We start from the raw sequence: 20,966 nt of genomic DNA, 5'->3' as shown, positions 1-20,966 counted from the left end.
AAAAGCCTCCCTCCTAACATCAGGGAAAGGGAGGAAAAGAGAGGGGAAAGAAAAAAAACACTTCAAACTGCATTTATACTAAATCTACATATATTTTTCACAGAAAGAAAGAGACAATTAGAAGAGAGTACAAATATACACTCACACAAGTCTGCAACAACAAGTTCCCCACCTCAACTTCTTAACGAACACACAAATTCTACTGTCCTAACTACACACTACTTAAGAAGAAGCTTATTCCCCAGGGAGACAAACTCAAGCAGAAAGGAGAGACCCAGAAGAACACATTTTACTTTCCTGAGGTACCCTGTGAGCCAGTGGTGGGCCTGGTCCTCTCCATCCCCCCTGGGACAGCATCGTGCATCCTCCCAAGAGGAGGGCTGAGAAGCGACTGCCTCAACCACTCCCACACTGGTTCCTACTTCCCTGGAGATGATGTCATAATGTGGTATGGAATACAAAATTACTGGCTAGAAGAGGTCAGCTGTTAGCTCAGCCCAGCTCAAGTCAGCTGACAGCTTCGACCTAATCCAGACTTCAGAGCCCAAATCTAGGCCCCCCTAGGTGAACCCATGACATTCTGTTATTTCTGTTTCTAAAAAAAGATCAGAAATCTAAATGCTACTGTAGCAACAGAAAGGAAAATTTTTGGACACGCTTCTAACACATAGACACACAGATAAAGGACAGAGTGGAAAGCTTACAGGGAAGGTCACTCCTGTGATTCAGTCCAGTTTTGCATTCTCAGGATGATTACGTACTTTGCACAGGGTTAACATAAACATCCAGTCATTTGAGTTGTTATTCTAGCTGAAACTCTGAACATTTGGCCTTTTTTTCATCAGCAGATCTGTTCTTGAAGTTTCCAATCCCATTAATTACAGCCAGGCATTTGTTTTTTGCATAGCACTTGATATAATGAGATATAATTCCCATCTGGGCACTTGTGAAGAGTAATTGCACATTTGCAAGATACTGCAAGATTTATGGTGGCATCTCCTAATATCTCATGATACAAATAACTCTATCTTACCGTGAGAGGTAAATTGGCACAATCACACACTACAACAAGGCTTTGCAAAATATCATATGCTATCTCCCATGAAAACTATGAAATTATTGCCTGTCACTTTTGTGTGTTTATTATTGATTATTCTGCAAGGCTGTATTTCAAATCTACTGCTTGTGAACATGTACAAATCCAGACTAAACAGGGTACAGCTAGAAATGAAATATTGTGTTTGCTGAGGTATCAGCAGAGAGACCTCAGCAATTTTTTAAATGGGAAAATTGAATTATAGGTGCCAAGGGCTGAGAAGTCAGAAGTAAATGTAGTAATATAATCTACATTTCAGGAGGAAAAATGGTTGTGCTGAAGATAATGATCCTTCAGAATGTAAAAATTATGCACCTTTGTGCAAATATGAGGAGAGTGTTCCTGTCCATTCCCATTTATGTCTTTGCCAGAAGCTGAGGCTTCATGTAGGTTCCAGGAATACAATATGTCCATAAATGTCTTTCAGTTGGTTACAGCAGTTTGCTGCCATCATCTGTGCAGAAGTCCTTTAGCAACCTGTGCCTAGATAGTCTCTAGGGTATTCTCCCATCCCCATAGCCACTGCCTTACATCCATTGGGTTCAAAAGAACATGTTGGTTATTCCACACTTCCTAATCCTTCTCATTAACTCACAATCATGTTCTTTGATGTTTAAACCCTATGAGGTCCCTGGTGAGCCCAGAAAACTAATGCAACAACATTTGGCTACAGCACTGACAGTACTGGGGGCAGCAGCAGTCTATAGATGGTAGCAATGTTAAACTGTATACACTTCTGGTTTACAGATGACCTGTGTGGTTAGCCACGATACTGCACAGCCAAGAAATACACATCTAGCTCATGCAGAGGAGGCTGATATGACTTTATCTGCAATTAGTCTGCATGTGAGTTGTTTTTTCCTGGTATTGCTATTCCATGGTAAGGTAATACTTCATTCTGAGTTCAATATCATATCTTTATTTAAGAATTAGTTTGTCCTATTTGCTTCAGAAAATCCAGTGCAAGAAAGAAAGCTTGGTCTCATTGCACATCCCACCTCCTCCCATGTTTGTGCCACAGCTCTTCTTCCAGCATCCCTGGCCTCTTGGCTGGCTGCACACACAAAGGATGCAGCCTGCACAGTAGAGCTGTGGCTTTAGGGGAGTCTGCTGCCCTTTTCCCACCACTTCCACTTCAAGATGCCATTGTTCTTATGAGGGATTTTGAAGTATTCACAAGATTGCTTACTGGGGAAAAGAAGTCATCTGGCAGAATGAGACAACTCACACACTCTGTGATTGGACTGTAAATAACCACGCTCAAAATGAAATCAAAGCCTGTATCTTGGGACAAGTATGCCAGCTTCCAGAAGACGGAATTTTTTTCATGGCATTATCAATGGTTTCCTAAATGAACCAAGATAAACAGAATAAACTCTTTCATGTGGTTGCTGTGATTAAAACAAGGTCCTCAAGTTGGCAGCCTGTCATGGGTGGGTTCAAAGTGGAAATGGGAGCTGGCTTTTTTCTTTCTTTCAGAGAATCCCACTGCTGTTTGTACATAGTCCATCTTGGTAACTGCCATAGGCTGGAATATATGCTGTCTGTGGGCTTGGAAATCTCATGGCAGTAATCAGGGGTGCACTGGTCCTTATGGCAGACATCAAATGGGCTACTGCCAGGTCTTTGAACTACAAAAATAAATAGAGAATAGAACTGCATTGTTTTGGCAAGGCCCAGTCGTCTGTCTTGGAGCATACTCTGGTGAGAGTGTTTAACTTGGATTTTGTCCATCACATGTGGTAGCTGCAAGAGTGGAAGAATAGAACAATGTTAGATGGTACATTTAACAGTATGTTGGCTTAGTGGTCCTCAGGAAACCGTTACTCCCATTTTCTCTCCTACTACTCGGAGCTCTTCCCTCTCTGCTGAGCTTCTGTGTAAGCAGATGTCAGATAGGGCAGTTTTCTCCCTGGTCCTGCAAGGAACTTATACTCACACATATGAAGAAACGTGCTCCATGTCCAGATCCTTATCATGTGTTTATAGCTAGGGTAGAACTCTAAGACTGGTGGTTTTGACAGCTCTGACTTATGGGATGGTCTTCTGAACCTCTGCACCGGAGGACACGGGAGGCAGAGGAGAGCAGCAGCACACGTGTTGGTTCTGGCTGGAACATGTTGTTTTAGCTCTGCCTGTTTTGGGCAGCGTATGGAACAAACTAGAGCCTCATCTCTTCTTGTTCCATTTTGAAGCAAAAGGGAGTGCCCTGCCAGCCCACTGGTGGGCCATATGCCAACTATCTGTTTTATATCTACAATCTGCTCAACCCAACTGCTCAACCTCTGCTTGGGTGTGTACCTGGAAAAGGTGCACCACAGTTTTCATGCACTGTGAATTCCAGAGCACCAAGCATGTTTTCATGGCTGAATTAATTTTTTGTGGATTATCAGACAGGGATTTTAAGAAAGGAAAAATTAATATAAAAATTTTCAGTGAAGCAATATTGCAACTTTTATGTATGACTGCCATATTTCTTCAGTAAAACTTGGTATTTTTTTTCCTTTGATGTATTAGTTATTTGATATAACATTGGAAAAAGGGAGAACAGTGCTTAAGAAAGAATGAATTCTCTAGTAAACCCATTCATTTTGTGTCCCTTTGGGAATGCAAAGCAGCCATGAACTCAGTTCCTGACTATTCCAAGTTATCAGCAAGGCACAAATCACTGGAAATGCTGCTTTGTATTCTGAATATTTGGAAAGTAATTCAGAGTAACTGTTCAAATTTGAGGTACATTTCCAGCTTTTTTTCAATGATCAGGTTATGTTCCGAAAGAGAAAGATATGTTACAGAGAAATAATGAGTTCTCAGGCAAATGCTTGACCAAATTAAAACTATTTTGTTTTAGCCCTAAGGCAGAGAAATTTAATTTATCATAAAAATTCCTTTGTTGAGAACTTGCTGGCTCTGTTACTGTACAGAAGCAATGTGGGAAATACAATGTGTAGGATGTAAATATGAGCAAAAGCTCTGTTTTTTGCCCAGTCTACAGTGGTGGCCAAGCCATTTGCCAGCCATGGAATAAGGGCAGAGGCAGTGGCTGCTGCTGCCAGAGTTCTCTGCAACTCCTTCCCAAGGAAGGACACAGCAGCACATGCATCCTGTCAAAATGTTAACTAAGAAATAAAAAGGAGGATGCTGTAGGCTTTGTTAAAACAAATTAAGGCAGAGAGAGATACCTCATGATGCTAGTTGCTTGGCATAGTGTCTGACCCCTCTGAACAATAAATGACCCATGTTATGGTAAAAAACATTTAATTAACTTATCAAAATGCAGGTTGTTTTTGTCCAGTGAATGCCAGAGATTGTGCCATTCTATTTATTTGTATTGGAGAGCTTTAAGAAGAAATTGTTACTCTGTTCTTACTCGGCTTCACGACTTTAAAAATAGATTCTAAGAGAGTTGATGTTATTTCATATTTGCATTTACAGTTCACTGGGCTGGGTATTTGCATTTAGCTTAAATTGTGTCTGATTAAAGTAACATTTATGCAAATATTCCTTGCAATGGAAGAAGTAACTCACCCTTGTTTATGGTCCAGATGCTCATAATCCTATTATACTCTGTTTCTCTGCTGGTTTACTTCTAAGGTACAATGGCAATAGAAATACATGGGAAAATGAATTTTAAAAGCTATGGTTTTGTGATTTCTCTTCTAACTGAAAGCAGGAAATACTAAAATTATCACATGAATGAAATGGTGTTGGAAAGTCTGATTCCTAGAACAAATCACTGTAGATGTATATGACAGAGTAGAGTAACTTCTGCAATTTCAGCTTCAGTTACTCATCCTTTATACACAGAGAAAAATTATATGCTTATAGAAAACTACACAAAGACTGTGGACTGGCAGGCAGAATGCCCGTTTTCTAAACTTCATTACTTTTTTCTTCTTTTCTTTTTATGTAATAGTTACAAATACATCTCTGTGAGTACATGAGGTGAATGAGAATCCCTGATGTGAACCTTCAAACTCAGGCTCACAAACGTCTCTAATGACACAAATCTCTTAATTCTTTCTTAAAGAGATAGATTTATATGGCTGTTATGATGCATAGCTTTGTTTCTGGGTGTTTGATATTTAAATTATAAAAAGCAGTCTGTTGGCATCAGGCTGGAAGCTTGCTGCTGAAATGCTCTGACAGACTTCTTTTTTTTTCCCTCAAACTCCCTCAAATTTCTTCTAAAGTCCAGAACACTACTTCTGAAAATGTTTTACTTCCTCCTAACTTTTATAGTCTGTAGATGCAATACCTGTCTTCATTGGTTTGACTTGCACACTATGTTTTTAAAAAATTCTTTACCCTCACAACGCAGTGGGTTTTTGGTAGTATTCATACCCAGTGTGTCTTCCTTGTATCTGTGTATAAAGTAGGCTAGGTTTTGTTTTGTTTTGTTCTGTAGCTCTTTCAAGTGCTCCATAAACAATATAATGTTTTATCACCTGTATATTCATTTTTCTGGTGATTAAACTATGTCAGCTAGTCCAGAGAGTCTTCAGATCTTTAAGCTTCCAAGTAACCACTTGGATAGTTAATATTATTGTTTCCCAGAAGGAGTAATTCTGGAGTAATCCCTTCACCTAACTGGAAGAAAATTGTGTGGCATACAATTTACATTTGCTCATGAGAATACAATATCACAGTGTTACATCTTTGGTAAGTACAAATAGACTGTATAAGTTCAAAAATCATTGCTGAGGTGCCATGATTTAATTTTAAGTAACAGGATATTATGCATAATCATACGACCATCTGATCCATCTGGTGTTTTATATTTAATTCCCATCAATGAAAGAGGTAGTGGTGAAGAAAACAGGCTGGATTGGAATGATAGCATCCACACTGCTTATACATTTAGGAGTAAATTTATACATTTAGAAAGCATTTAGGAGTAAATTTAAAATAAAGAGTAAATGTAGTTAAAATCTACAAAATTTATCTGTTTTTCTCATAAACCCATAAATATAAATATTTGCTACGATACTGATAACAAAACTACTCCTCATAGACTCTGCCAATATTTTCTTAAGAATACAAGAACTATATTATTAAATAACCCAAAATATCCTTCCTAAAACTCATAGGAGATTTGTTAATTCCAAGACCACTACCAAGCCAGCATGCATGCTTTGTTGTTTCATGTTTTTCAATTTTAAGCAATGAAAATTAATAACTGAGAATAAAATAAGTTACTAATAAATCTTCAAAGCATCTTCAGTCTTCTGATTTTAATTATGTAATTGATAATTGTGCACATCAAAGATTCCCCTGATACTGAGCTAGTTTCTACAAATTAATGCTACAGCTGGATATGCATTTTTGTGAATAAGAACTAAAGATTTGTTTGAAAATAGATGCTAAAAAGGATTTACATTATGTTTTTCATCTTTTTCATAAATCATGTTATTAACAGTGTGGTGCAAATATTTATAATTATACTTAATCTATTCTGCCAGCCACCTGCTATTTTTTTTTTTATTCTTGAAGCGAGTAATTTGCCATTTTCTAGTATTCTGTAATTAGACAATTTGAGTGAGGAATTATATCTTATTACCTCAGTTTGGGATTAAGAAGTGTCCTTTACATAAGATCCATTTATGAAACTTTACCAGGTTTTAAAACTCAGAGCTAACCCCAGCAGAAGGAGATACAGGTAGTGAGGTTGAAAAGATTGTTTGTTAGTGTTAAGAAGATCAAAGAGATGAAGCATTTAAAAAATCCTGTTTAGTTTCAGGGATCTGTAGATGTTGAGACTGAAAGAGTTGTGTCACATACAAACCTTTTTAATAGCACTTGCAAGTCATAAACCATGTTGCAGTTTAAACATTTAAGGTACTGTGCTGTAAAAGGGAACACTTTGACATGCCAGAAAGGTTTAGTATCTTAGGCTTTATTCACCTCACGTAGTTTTCATTGTTGTTTAAAGAATTTCACAGTTCTAGACTTCCCTCTCCACAAAATACAGAACCTAGCTGTTGAGATTTGTAGCTCTTACTGGGTTTGGGGTGCTTTGAGATTGACATGGGGATCTAGTAGGTTGAAAGTGTGCCCATCATAGCATAATGTTGTGGAACTAAACAAATAATTAGCGTTGGTTGGAAACTGGGAGCAGAAATTATGTTATGATCAGTTTACTTAGGACTGTTAATGGCGTATCTAAAGGGAAGGGAAAGAAAATTTAAGAGATAGGGAGAAGAATGATGTGAATTGCTTGAGCACAAACCAGACTTGGAACATGAAAGAGTGAAACACTGTGCCAAAGTAATTAGATGATATAAGCATAAGGCAGCACTTATCTTCATTTATAAATAATGCTTCTGGACACTTCTTCCCATCCCCTTTTAGAGATGAATATTCTGCTGTAAACCAGACCTGCTCTAAACACCAGAGTCTCACTTAGCCTGGATTAACCTGGGGGTTCTTAGCAGGATGTGACGAGGTCAGAGCAGCGCAGTATATCTCCCTATTCTGAGTACATCAGGTGTCGGTAGTCTGCGGTTGCACTTTTTGATAAAGTTTGAACAGAGAACTATAGGAAGACATGAATCCTGGTTAGTCCCCTCTCATGAAGCAGACTAATCCTAGTGAAGTGAACATGAAATCTGGTTTTACTCAACTGTAGCAGAATAGACTCTCCAAACATGAAATAGGAATTTGAACAAATATCCCTCATCAACTCTAAAATTTTCAAAGCTAATGTGGGGTCTGGATGCCTTATATCCCATTAATGGGAGAGGGTTATCTGTGGTCCTCATGAAGCTTCGGAAATTACTCCCTGCAGTGTTTAACTTGACAGAAATCACTTGTATTTGATGCAACTCTTCAGCATGGTTCAGTACTTTGCAGACAAAGTAGTTATTTTTCTCCTAAAGAATTAACATCACAGACTTGATTTAGTTCAGAGATTCCCAAATTGTTTTAAGATGACTGCTTGCTATGGACTTAGCCAGTTAACCTATGGAGAAATTGTCCAGAGCAGCAGAATACAGAGGGGCAATATTTCTAGGTTTAAGAAGTGATTATGTCTTCAGACTTGGGAATGTAGCTCTCTCTCCAAAGCATTTGTGATATCTCTGGTCACAGCCAACATGTATTCTCAAGCCAGACTTCCCAGGGGTCCTGACTGGGGTTAGTGTGCTAGTGAATGAAGGATCAAAATCCTGTGGTCACCCTCACAGATGGTCTCTTAATGGATCATGAGAAGACAGCTGGTTGTCTATAATGCTGTTTTTCTTCTTATTGCCAGTTTTTAAGTCATATAAATGCAAATTAAATGAATAATACTAAATAATACTTAATGATGCTTCCCCAAGCAGGTGATCACTTATGTCTGCCATGGAAATGGCAATCAAAGGCACATCTGAGGGGAAGATGTCAGCTGTGGTAGCTGACAAAGAACAGGTAGAGTCACTTCAACAGTCTGCATCATTGCAATCAAAATGGAATTCTAGAAAGTTTTTTTTCTAATGGAATGGGTATGGAAGTGATGCCTAAGAATGTGATTTAATGTAATTTTAGAAGGTTTTAGAATCATATAGTCTCTGCTAAGTTGCCCTGATCTTAAGTCTGAATATTAAAGTGCCTTTCTCACGAGCTGGCAGGCCTTGTCAAGGCCAAGCTGTTTTGAACAGGACACCTGCAAGATAACAGAAGACAAACAACAGGAGAAGGCCCAACTGTGTCCCCATGATGAAGGGGGTAGATTGGCAGGACTTTTGGGTGGGCATTAGAGAGAAATGGGAACTTCTGATTGGATGTCTGTGAGGGGTATATAACTCCAAAACTTCCTGACCTCTGGGTCAAACCCCCTGGGTTTGAACGTGGAAGCTTCTTCTAATAAAACCCTATATCTTTCTCCATTAACTTGTCTTCAGTGTGTCTCTTTCCACAGGGATACGCAATCCAAGGTATTAGAAGTGTTAGGTCTCGTAAGCTTTTATTTAATAAGGAAATTAAGAGATAAATCAGGAAAATTGCAGATTCCTTCAATATGACATCCATTTTGTAGGCTCAAAATGGGATGTAACAGCTGGGAGTCTACAAAGTGGGAAAATATGAAAGTCTCTAAAAGGCTTTGAAATACAAGTTGTCTGATTCACCATAAGAAGGTGATTGGAGTGGCATATCTTCCAGTGTAGGTGCCTAAACTGAGGTGAGAATAACAAGGGATAAAACTTGTGCAAACTTTGACTGATATTATATAGAAATGCAACATGAGTCTTCGAATGATGTTTCATCATGGGATTACCAAAGTGTGATATCCTGTAGATACAAAAAAGAGTTGAAACCATCACTGAGTAGTATATGACAAAATATTAACTCCTTACAACAGTCCTGTTCCTCCTTATCTTTAGTTCCTTCATTCAGTAATTAAGAATTATCCTGAGAATCTGATGGTGTTTTAATTTAAACTAAAATTGATCTTCAAAATCACAATGAACTCTGCTCAAAACCAAATAAACAGGATAAGCTGAGAATCTCAGCAAGCCTTTCATTAAGAAAGGCCTAATGAAAATAATCGGGTTTTTAGAGTGTCGGATAAAAGCACATTATGTGCTTAAATATTTTTCTTGATTTCAAGAGTGGAAATAATACAATAATGTTGCATAATTGAAAAATTATAGCATTTTTTAAAATGCAACTTTTTAAGCAGATACTAATAAAAGTATTAGTTGTAAATAACCTTTTTTAAATGTCCTTTTTTTTTTCTGGAAAGAATAACCAAGAAGCTGTCGTTGTTTTACTTTGATCTATAGATGTTTCCTTAATTGGCATAATTTCAGATGTTATTTAAAAGGAAGAGATATTTATAATGGAAAAGAAGTTGCATTTATTCTGTATCTCTTTTTAAAGGAAACATACAACTTGAGTTGTGTACCTCAGGCTTTTCTTTCTACACTTCTCTGCCAATGTTCTTTTTGATTACTTCAATGCCATATGGTATTATGGCCCTTTTATCTTTTATATGACTATCACCTGCAGGCAGTTGCATCTGAGCTCCTGATCCCTGACTACAGCTTCTCCTAAACCTCTGTGAAGCATCAAACAGATTTAACAGAAGGCCAAAGAAATGAATTTTTTGTTGTTGTTGTTAAAAGATCTGAGTTGGCTGTCCAGGTTATCACTGCACTCATAAATAAAAAATGTATTTATTGAGTTTTGTCTGGTCCCTTGGGCTAGTGCTCCTTATACAGTAATAAGTGTCCTCTGGAACAGACCACCGTGGTAGGCTTTCAATTGGAGATCATTGATTCCAGCAGCTCTCCAAGGTTCAATAATCTCAGTTTAGCTGTAGTCATTCTCTTTATTTTGTTGTATCCAGCAGCACATACTGTACTGCGGTGCTTTTCAAGCTGAACTTGACGTGAACTCAGGGGTGACATCCTGCTTCTTTGAAGGGGAATTCTATTTTAAATAGTGGAATTTAGTAAATGTGAGTTATTAACTATGTTGGGACTTTCAAAACTAGTGTTCAGTAATTTTCCTGCATTCTTCAGTCATTAATGATGGAGGATGCAAGTGCTATCAATAGTACGATTTGTTATGACTTTAGAGTCATAGAATCATAGAATCATAGAATCGATTGGGTTGGAAAAGACCTCCAAGATCATCAAGTCCAACCCTTGGTCCAACTCTAGTCCATTTACTAGATCATGGCACCCAGCGCCACGTCCAATCTGTGTTTAAAAATCTCTAGGGATGGTGAATCCACCACCTCTCTGGGCAGCCCATTCCAATGCCTGATTACTCTCTCTGCAAAGAATTTTTTTCTGATATCCAGCTTAAATATCCCCTGGCAGAGCTTAAGCCCGTGCCCCCTTGTCCTATTGCTGAGTGCCTGGGAGAAGAGACAAGCCCCACCTGGCTAAAACTTCCCTTCAGGTAGTTCTAGACAGTGATGAGGTCACCTCTGAGCCTCCTCTTCTCCAGGCTAAACAACCCCAGCTCCCTCAGCCTCTCCCCATAGGACTTGTGCTCCAGTCCCTTCACCAGCCTTGTTGCTCTTCTCTGGACTTGCTCCAGCCCCTCAAAATCCTTTCTGAACTGAAGGGCCCAGAACTGAACACAGTACTCAAGGTGTGGCCTCACCAACACAGAGTACAGGGGAAGGATCACTGCCCTGGTCCTGCTGGTCACGCTATTTTTGATACAGGCCAGGATCCCATTGGTCTTCTTGGCCACCTGGGCACACTGTTGACTCATATTTACTATTTTTGATTACTGCCTGAAAACTTTATGCCACTGAGCAGGTTTGGGCTGAAGTATCTTAACAATGCTTGTTTTACTAAAAATTTCTGAGAGCAGTGTAACAACCACAGTGTTTCATTGCCTCATGCCAGTTGTACCCACTTCTGATCTCAGAACTCTTACTCCGTAGCTGAACTTCAAATGTGGTTCAGCAATGGCTCCATGTGATCAAATATGTCTCTGGCCCCTCTGGGGCTATTCCCTGACATTACTGCTTTGCTGCCTCAGTTGTCAAAGGATCAGAGACCATACAACTGCAATTCTTCATAAATCCTTGTTATGGACATATATTTGGGGCCATTATTTTCCAAAAATACCTCTGTGAGAGGTGTTTCAAAATGTTATGACTGACAAGTAGAGGCAATTTGGGATGACTGATGAAAGCATTAGCTAGATCTGCCCATCCTGCTCCTGACATACTTGTTTGAGCTGCTTGTCTATTCCAACCATAAGGTACAGCATGTAATATGATCCAGTTTGTTTAGCCTACAGATATTAATTTCAAAACACACTATGAACCACAACCTTTCAGGAATCTGCACGTCTGGCAGCTTCGACAGTAGTGTTATGGGGTCAGGCATTAACTGATGTCAGTTGGTCCACACTTGTGTGCTTGATCTGCTGGTTTGCATCCTCACCACAAAAAGCTACTTTGAAAATCATCATTTTGAGAAGTCTGGATGCTCCAGATATGGTTGCACTAAAGGGAAAATTTTATTTTAATGAAAAATATGCTTTTAAAATACTTTCACATTGTATTTCATGTTGGAACGTTCAGCACTGAAGTAAAAATGAAAATAGATATATTATTTTTACCTTAATCCCTCCATATATTGCAAAGATTCTGTTGCTTTTTCCACTTGTTCTTGGGCTATATTTGTAAAACTCTCATAGCAAGGTACCACAATAAAACACTCTCCAGCTGACAACCATCTCTTTCTCAGTATTATTAGGGATTTTCTCTGATATGTTTAACTTTGACAAGACTACAACTGGATAATACTTGTGGCATTTCATTCTTCATTTAGCAAAAGAAACAGAAGAGAAAGGGGGCCAAATAATTATTTTATCTTGTATATAAAGAAAAAATACATATTTTTACATGTGAGACTCTCTTTTGTGACTTTCTGCTTTGTAATATCAGAAGCACTGAATCATTCCCTGACTTTTCCTTTAAAAGACATTCTTGTTTAGATCCTTCTTGAATGGCTGATTGGAGGTTCATCTTGGCTGGTATTATGTCAGTTTTAATGCTATATGTCAAGGCAAGTGTCTCGACTTGCATGATATAAACCTTTTGAAATCAGGTATTTCAAGAAACCAAAACACTTTCATGCTGCAAAGTTCTTTTCAGTTAATGACAGTTCTCTCTTTCTTCCTTTTCTGACCTTCACTAGACATCAAGTGTAAATAAAGCTCTTAACTGAAGTTTATAATATGGTGGTGGCCAAAGATAAGAGAGGCAGCTTTGAGTCCATGTTGTGTGCCTGGTGATCTAAATGTAATGTGGAGTGCATGATGAATGGAAGAGACTTCACAAAACTTGTGTTACTTGTTCTAAAAAATGATTGAAAGCAATCCTTGAGGGGTTTTTTTTGTCTAATTTAATGGGATAGTATCATGATGATTTCTTTTATTATTCTAATACTGTACATTTCCCTGCAGAAGTGCAAACCTAGAAATTTCCACGGGTATTTTCTTTTTCAAAGCACACTTGCTACAATGGATGAAAACCTGCTCCCTATTGCAGTTACTATCATAACTTTAAACAGTCTGATTCCAAATGTTATGGGGGAAAACATATTTTCCAGCCTAAAATTTAGCTTTGTAAAATGGCTGAAATCTTCATTTTAATGTCAGCAATAAACAGTCTTCACATACTTCAGGCCGCAGTAATTATTCCAGAGAACAAAAGTGTATGTACAACAAGACATATTATACTGTAATTGTCTATAGTCATTAAAGAAAATAAAATTAAAATTGTACTGAACCTTTTGTAACAGGCTCACTGAACCAAAGCTAATGCTGGAGAGTATTCATGGTGCATAGACAGGACAGAGTAAATGTGTCTGTCTAGGCAATATTGTACATCTATCTGTCTGGATATATGATCATGAGCTGAAGATTGTTTATTGTCAAAGGCTGAGTGGCTAATAAATGCTGGCAATGGCTTGGATTCACTGGAATGCTGCACAGCTGCAGCATTAGTCAGACTTTCCCTTTTCAGAATTCTGTAATCCCTTCAATATTGCATTAAATATGTTTTCAATATTTATCTGGATAAAAATATGCTGAATATTGCAACTGTTTAATTCTGATGTTTGTCACGTAGGAAATCTGTGTAAGGCAGAAGGTAACAACATTTTTATTGCTAAAACCTGAGGCAGCTGCTTCTTGGGTCTTTTGCTCACTTGGAGCCTTGTGCTTGGGCTATTTACAGCACTTGGTGAGCCTTTGCAATTGCTCTGAGGTGGAGGCATGTCAGAATTTCTGAAGCCAAATTCAGGCCTTAGTGCTTGGCTGAACTCACTGAACTGACCCATCACCCTACACAAGAATCAGAGTTCCTACAGATTTTAGTGTCAGTATAACTTAGCAGATGGATTTTGGATTTGCTACACTTCATAGACCAACGACTTGACGAGCCAGGAGTCAGAGCAGTTTATTAATATGTCACTATATTTTTATTAGTTTTCCTAAATGATTAGCCAGTCTATTGTTAGCTGATCTATTGTCTCTCTCCAATTTTTATCTATGAGCCAGATTATTTGGATAACAGTGATTGCGATTAATGATGTGGGAGCAGGGGAATATGCTCCCCTTATGTTGTGGGTTCGGAATTAAGACAGGGAATCCAAACTCACACAGTTCAAGTTAACCACATGGTCTAATGCAGTCCTGTCGGTGTTGAAGCTCACTCTGGCCATGTGTTTCCACCCAGCAATTACTTTCCCAGCTGCTGTCGAAAAAAAAGGAAAGCTCACCAAGTGAAATGGTTTGTAGGGACCAAAGACAACACATTGCTTCTTGAGATGATTGCTTTAGACATTTGTCTGACCTGGAAACAAGTGGGATGAAGGCAATAGGAATAGGGAAGGTCGTTAAAAGATCATATGCATATTCCAAGGTTTTGTGGTGTTTTTTTCCTTTTTTTGTGTGTGTTTTGTTTTCGTTTTTGTTTGTCTGTTTGTTTCCCAGCTGTATTAGTAATAGCTTGATCAGACTTAAGCAAAAAGCCTATTGAATCCATTAGCTATAGGTCACTGATTCAGGCAGATTAAAAGCAGCAGAAATATGCATTATGTGAAGGATGAATTTCTGCTGTCTGTCTAACTATGCCTGATCTTCACCTCACAGTTAAAGCTAATGTCAGTCACTTTTTGGCAGTCACAGTGACACCAACAACTGAGTGGGTCATGGAGACTAAACCATCCATTCATTCTGAAGTGGTCCATTAAGGAAAAAGTGGGAGTATGTTGGGGAACCTTGAAAGAAAGTTGCTCTCATTCTATGGAAGTGTAGAAAGAAAGCCTCAGGAACCAGAACTGCTAACACCTTTGGGAGCATAAAAAAGCTCATGTTTGACTGAACTGTTGGAAGCATACATTGGAAATGAGAAGCCTATCATTAAGTTGAAATGAGTACATAATAATCCAGAACACGAACTTGCATTACTTCATCACATTATCTCTTGATGATAAAGGCTTTTCATTTACTCTCTTGACAGTGGCACATTGGTAAAACATTATAAGTGATTCAAGTAAGCAGAAAAATCAAATACTGGTTTTTGTCTTTATTCATGAGGAAACCTACAAAAATAGAAGAAGACAAAACCCTTGTTCTCTGTGTTTGAATTTTGGCTTTCCAGTATTTTCAAGTACAAAAAGAAGTTTCTTATCCCATGACACTTTAGAAAACATTGATAGACATGTATCTCACCTATCCAGCCTGTGATCAATATATGGTCTTTATAGAAAAAACAGTGATGTTTTTCTAGTAGTAGTACCTCAAAAAGCAATGAACCCCATCCCTTTACAGATACTGCATATTTCTTCAAAGAAAAATGGTAGCTATAGGAGATCTGCTCCTGATAGTTATAGTAAAAATGTGTAGTTATTTTATTATATTCTTACAGAGCTGAAAGTCAAAACAATCAATCTATCACTTTTCTTGTTTGGAAGAATAAATTGCATATCAAGGTGGGGTTTTTTTTCAGTTATGTGGTTTTGATTGATTGGTTTTTTCAAGATTGGTGTAAAGAAGAACAAAGAAAACTCCAGGGAATGGAGACTGTCAGGTAAATATCAGGTGAGCATGGCTACATTTGTTGGTGACTTACCTTCACCATAGCATGGGGTGTGTCCAATCAACTAGAAAAATGAAAGATGTAACAAATAATTATAATTATTATGAAATTGATACATAGAAACATGGAGTAATGCACATATTACCCACCCCCTACCCACCTTAGCAGGTCCCCTATGCTGTTGTCACAGTTACAGCTTAGTGAGCACCTTCTACATCACTATCTGCTCTGGTAACGTCACAGATCCTAATCCACACAGACTATTTTGCTGCCATGTCACATTTAGTTAATTGGTTTTTGACTGTCACACCACAGCTGCTTTTGATATTGCCCAACTAACATTTTTCTCACTCAGCAAACATGTTTCGCATTATGGTTGCTCTAGATCAACAGGCATTCATTTTTCTATCAGATGAAACTTTGAGCCCCTAGTCTCAATTGCTGTAGGCTCCTCTCTGTCAGCTCTTGTTTTCTGGCTGCATATTTTTCCAATCAAATGTTGCTTCCGGCCTTTATTCAGAAGCTAAGTGCAAATCACTGTGAGATATGTGAAATGAAGTTTAGGTTATTGCTTAGTATTGTAGCTTTCTTTAAGGCATCTCTTTCCTTCCCCATACAAATTTATGTGCTAATACTAATCATTTTCATTTGTTTATGGTCAGGGAGACACTGACCTCCGCTGGGATTTACAGTCCTTGTCTCAAACAGCCTGTTTTTTTTGGCACAGTTTGCTGTTGTTCTATCTGTGATACTACTACAGTACATACCTACTGCATGTGAGCATAGTAGGGGCTGGGAGGGGGGGGATCACTTGACCCCGGAATATTCTGTGAACCTGGGAAGGAGCAGTCTGCACCCACTGCCATCCCAGTGTGGCCACGAGGGTTCCCCTTGGAGGCTGCCAAACATACTTAGGCAGATCATATCGCATGACTTTGACCTCAGCTGAGGAGCCCACCAATTAATTGGTTATGGAAAAATGTTGCACAAGAATAACATGAAGGAATTGCATGACACAGAAATGCTATTATTCAAAGATAGGTATCTGCAATGTTTTTATTCAGTTTGGGGCCACTTTCACAGATATACAAAGCAGCTGGTCTGCACCTGGTTTGTATCTAAAAAGCCCTTTGCTCATGAATAACTACATGACTAAAAATAACATTGCAGGTCTAATCTATTTACACTCGTAAAACCTCAGCTGTGCTATGGGTTCCCTGGAATAAGGGATGAAGCAATTTTGTCAAGTTTTAACGAAGAATGATTTTATTTCTACATTATTAAAAGTAGAGTATAAGGCCAAGAATGTGGACAGACAGATATTGTTTGGGGGGGGTTGAAAACACAATTTCATATTTATTTTTCTGTCTGGAAGGTGGTTGATAATCTTGCCAATCAGTCGGCTCTTGGGCTTGCAACAGTAGCTGTTCTTATGGCCAATCTAGAGCTTCAATAACTAGGTTCAAATTACAATTAAGGAAAACTAGAAGATGTCTAATATCAAAAAGAAGGTTCCATGAAAACAAAACTATTAGGATTAGATATGTCCTCATAGAGGTGTTTTTGTTGGGTCTTATTTTTGGGATTGAGTGTCTTCGGTTCTTCATGAAAGAAGCAACAAGTTTACAGTCACTGTACTCGATAATATGATTGGTCAACTATTCTATTTTCTGTAAGCAGAGTCAGAAATTTCATGCTTTTTTTTTGGAGCCCACCTGCTTTATTTAAAATACTGTTTGCAGTTTTGTTCTTTCTGGTTTTTTGCACGATCCTCAAAAAATCTCTTCCATCTCAGGTATGAGAAGGAAATCTTGCCTTTGGACTTAAGTAGAACTCTTTAACAGGAAAACTACATTTTGTTTAGGAGAATAACATCATGTGGTAGGGCTATGACAACAATAACACCTCTACTGCCAGAAAACACTTAACCTGGGTGGCTCAGATGGTCCCAAATATTTAAGAGCATTTTTCTTATACTGTGAATTCCCTGTGGTACATTATTTTCTACTGAGAGCTAATAACTACCCATCTGTAAAGCAACTGGTCTTAAGTTTATTAGCTTGCAAGACAGAAAAATAACAGACACATATCACTGACATTTAACAAAGATATCTTTCATGGGTTTCTGAATTTTTTCGTATGAACCACACATTTCTCTTTAGTTAGAAAAGCACATTTTGAACCACATTCTGAGTACTTCTTATGAAGCAAAGCACATTTTCCAAAATGCCCTTAATGCTTCACCAAACACTGAGTCCCTTTTCAGAAAGTTCTGAAGGTTTTTGCAAAAGAAATAACATGTCAGCTTCCCCCATGAAAGCTGTTTCACCCTTGTTCAGCAGCCATACTATTTCACTTGGATGGGGGAACATCATCCTGTTCCTGGACTGAAGTGAAAATGGTTGCACAAACAACTTTCATCTGAAAGAAACTTTTTCAGACAACATAAATCCCCAGCCACACTTCTTTATTTGCACTATATTAGTCTATTGCTTTTGAGTTGGAGGTGTGCCTCACAAGAAGGTGATATGCATGATCACTCTGGAGCAAAGATGTAGTGACTGTATGTTGTGGTGCTTAAACAGAAGAGCTTTCCAATAGCTGGATACAGCTTGTGGGGTGGTGATGCACACTGAAGGTGGTCCAGTCAAACATTATTTTTGTTCTGGAAGGAGCCTACTTTTAGATAATACTTGTAGTCAGGGTATAGTGAGGCTTCTTAAGGAGATTACAACTACTCTCAATGCCTGTATGTTTTCGTAACAAAATCTATACAAATTAACTGGTGCTCAGTGTCACATTGTTGCTGGCTTGCACTTACAGTGACTGAATCCGCTTGCAATTACAGCAAGTCAGGTGTGAACTTGCCAAGGTGACAGTAAACAGAAGGTACAGTGGAAAAAATGGAGGGGAAAGTGTGGCCCGTTTGCTGAAAATATTTCTACTTAAAATTGGCCTCTTCTATTTTTGGAATGTGGATTTTGCTGTGCAAAGAGGAATTCAAAAAATTCCTTGTCCCAAATGACTCAACTTTTGAGTTGAACCATGTGGAACTTCAAAAGCTGAAGATAAATGTTGTGGAAGCCTTCTTTGAGGGCCTGGCATGGCAAATGTTTCAGTTGCTTAAACGAAAATGAGAATGAGCCTAGGATTAGTCTCCTTTTAAAGTTCATGGAGAAGTCCAAATCCAGTTGTCCTGGCTAGAAATAAGAAAAATTCAAAGCAGAATAGTTCTACATCTTGAAATGTCAATATTAACAGCAAGGACCACAATCCTAAACTCGCAACCTGATGAAAAGCAGAGGGTCTAATTTTCTTCTTCTGTGACCCAAACACACACAGGGTTGCTGAAAAACCTCCCTGGGTGGTATCTTAGAGGACAAGGAACTGAGATAAAAAAATCAGAAATGATCCAAGCCACACACTACAGAGAAGCTGTTATGTCTATGGTGAAAGTGGGGTACTGCTGGTGTTTTACAGTCAAACAGTTTCACATGACTTAAAAGGAAAGATACATAATTCTTTATTGTCTCACCTACTTAAAGGTGCATGAAGGCAAAGTGTTTTATTATCACAGTGGCAATGGAGCTTCAGCTGTAAGCCAATGGAATCGCTGTGTCTGCATCACCCACAAGAAGAGTTGACATTTGACAGAGTTCTCCCTTTTCTCTAAAACTCCAATATGTCAAAATGTTTTTTGCTTGGTTGTTTGTTTTTTGTTCCTGGATGAGTGGCTGTTGCTAATTTGGATAGAAATTATTTGGCTGCCATACTTGTGGAAAAAAAGGCACAGAACATTGGGAAGTGTTTGCAAAATGTGTGTAGTGCAACCCTGGATTTTATTTGGAGGATTTCCCAGGCATTGCAGAAATAAAAGAATAATGCCTTTAAATCTTGAGTTTGGAATAAAATTGCTTTTATAGAGCTATTTCAAAGTATCATATCTAGAATTTAGCATTCAGGGTGCTTAGAAAAATTTGCTTGTCCCTTACAATCTGCCACTAGAGCAAAGTTTCCAAACAGAAAAAAAGGCTTTCTAAGATGTTGTGAATATTCATGTGAGAATTGCAAACTAGGATTCCACACAGGATTAACACACTGAAGGTTTTCCAGGCAGCTTTATGGAAGGTAGCCTTATAGAATACATTTGCCATTTACACATTCTTTAGTTGCTGTCAGATAACACAGCAGATCCAGTATTTCCCTTGTTTTGGGTTATTTTACGACTACACCAATTTCAGGCTTTAGAGTATCTTGTGTCACAGATTCCATTTTATCTTAAAACCAGCAAGGACTGCGGTAATGCCAGTTGTTGTAACAAATTAACACTGATGCTATTTATAGTATTTTTCTCTGAATACAACCCTTTAAGAATTGCTGTCAAGAGAACCCAAGGACAAACATTTACATATTTATAGATTTCATATTCAGGGCATGTTGGACATTGAAAGCCTTTACATTCTTTTTCCATGGAGAACAATAACAGCAACAAAACAATGGTGCCTGCAAAACAGGGTGGAAATGTGTTCTCAGGTTCATGCACATCTTGTCCCTGTCCACTTTGCAGCAATTATTTCAGTCAGTAGAGGGTTTCTTTCTCTCCTGGCATTGTAGACTCATTTCCATCCAGCTCCTGACTCTATGGCAGAAAGTGGATCCTGAAAAAGGATATTTAGATGTATAATGCTTCTACCCACCTTTTTTTCCAGTTTCCCAATTATTTCCCTTTTTGTGGTTTTTCATATGCTTTCAACATAATTTTGAGGGTCTATTGATATAGAATTAAATGTAAGTGGTATTATTTCCAGAGTGCTTTGAGATTATGGTGCCAAGTTCCTTCTACTTTATGTAGTTACTAAATGAACACAGAAAAGTTTTCATCCTTTGGCCACTCAGGCAGTAATAAGGTCAACACAGCTGTGACAGCTGGGGAGGAGAAGGTGTCAAAAATAGCTAAAAATCTGGGGAGCTCATTCTTTAGTATGCAGAGTTGATCTGCCATTCTATGCTTGTGCTTAGAGGAAACATTTGAGTGGTTGTTTGGAGACAATTTACAGATCGTGGAGGTAAAGTTGGGTCTTGCAGTCAGTCCCGTTATCTGTCTACACATACTGCTCACACATGATTAATATGTGCTGCATTAATTGTGGGTAAACAGCCCTGTACGTGTGGTTGACCAAATAGTTCTGCTTTAACTAGTACACATCCTAGGCTAAGAAAAAAAATCATTTAATACTGCCACTAAAATCAATGGTTTTCTGTAATAGCAAGAGAATGCAGTTTGTAATTTGAAACTGCTGCACAAATGCA

Source organism: Pithys albifrons, chromosome 5, assembly GCF_047495875.1.
Source record: "Pithys albifrons albifrons isolate INPA30051 chromosome 5, PitAlb_v1, whole genome shotgun sequence".
Lineage (NCBI taxonomy): Eukaryota > Metazoa > Chordata > Aves > Passeriformes > Thamnophilidae > Pithys > Pithys albifrons.
The sequence above is the reverse complement of the archived record's forward strand: the minus strand, read 5'-3'. Positions refer to the sequence as shown.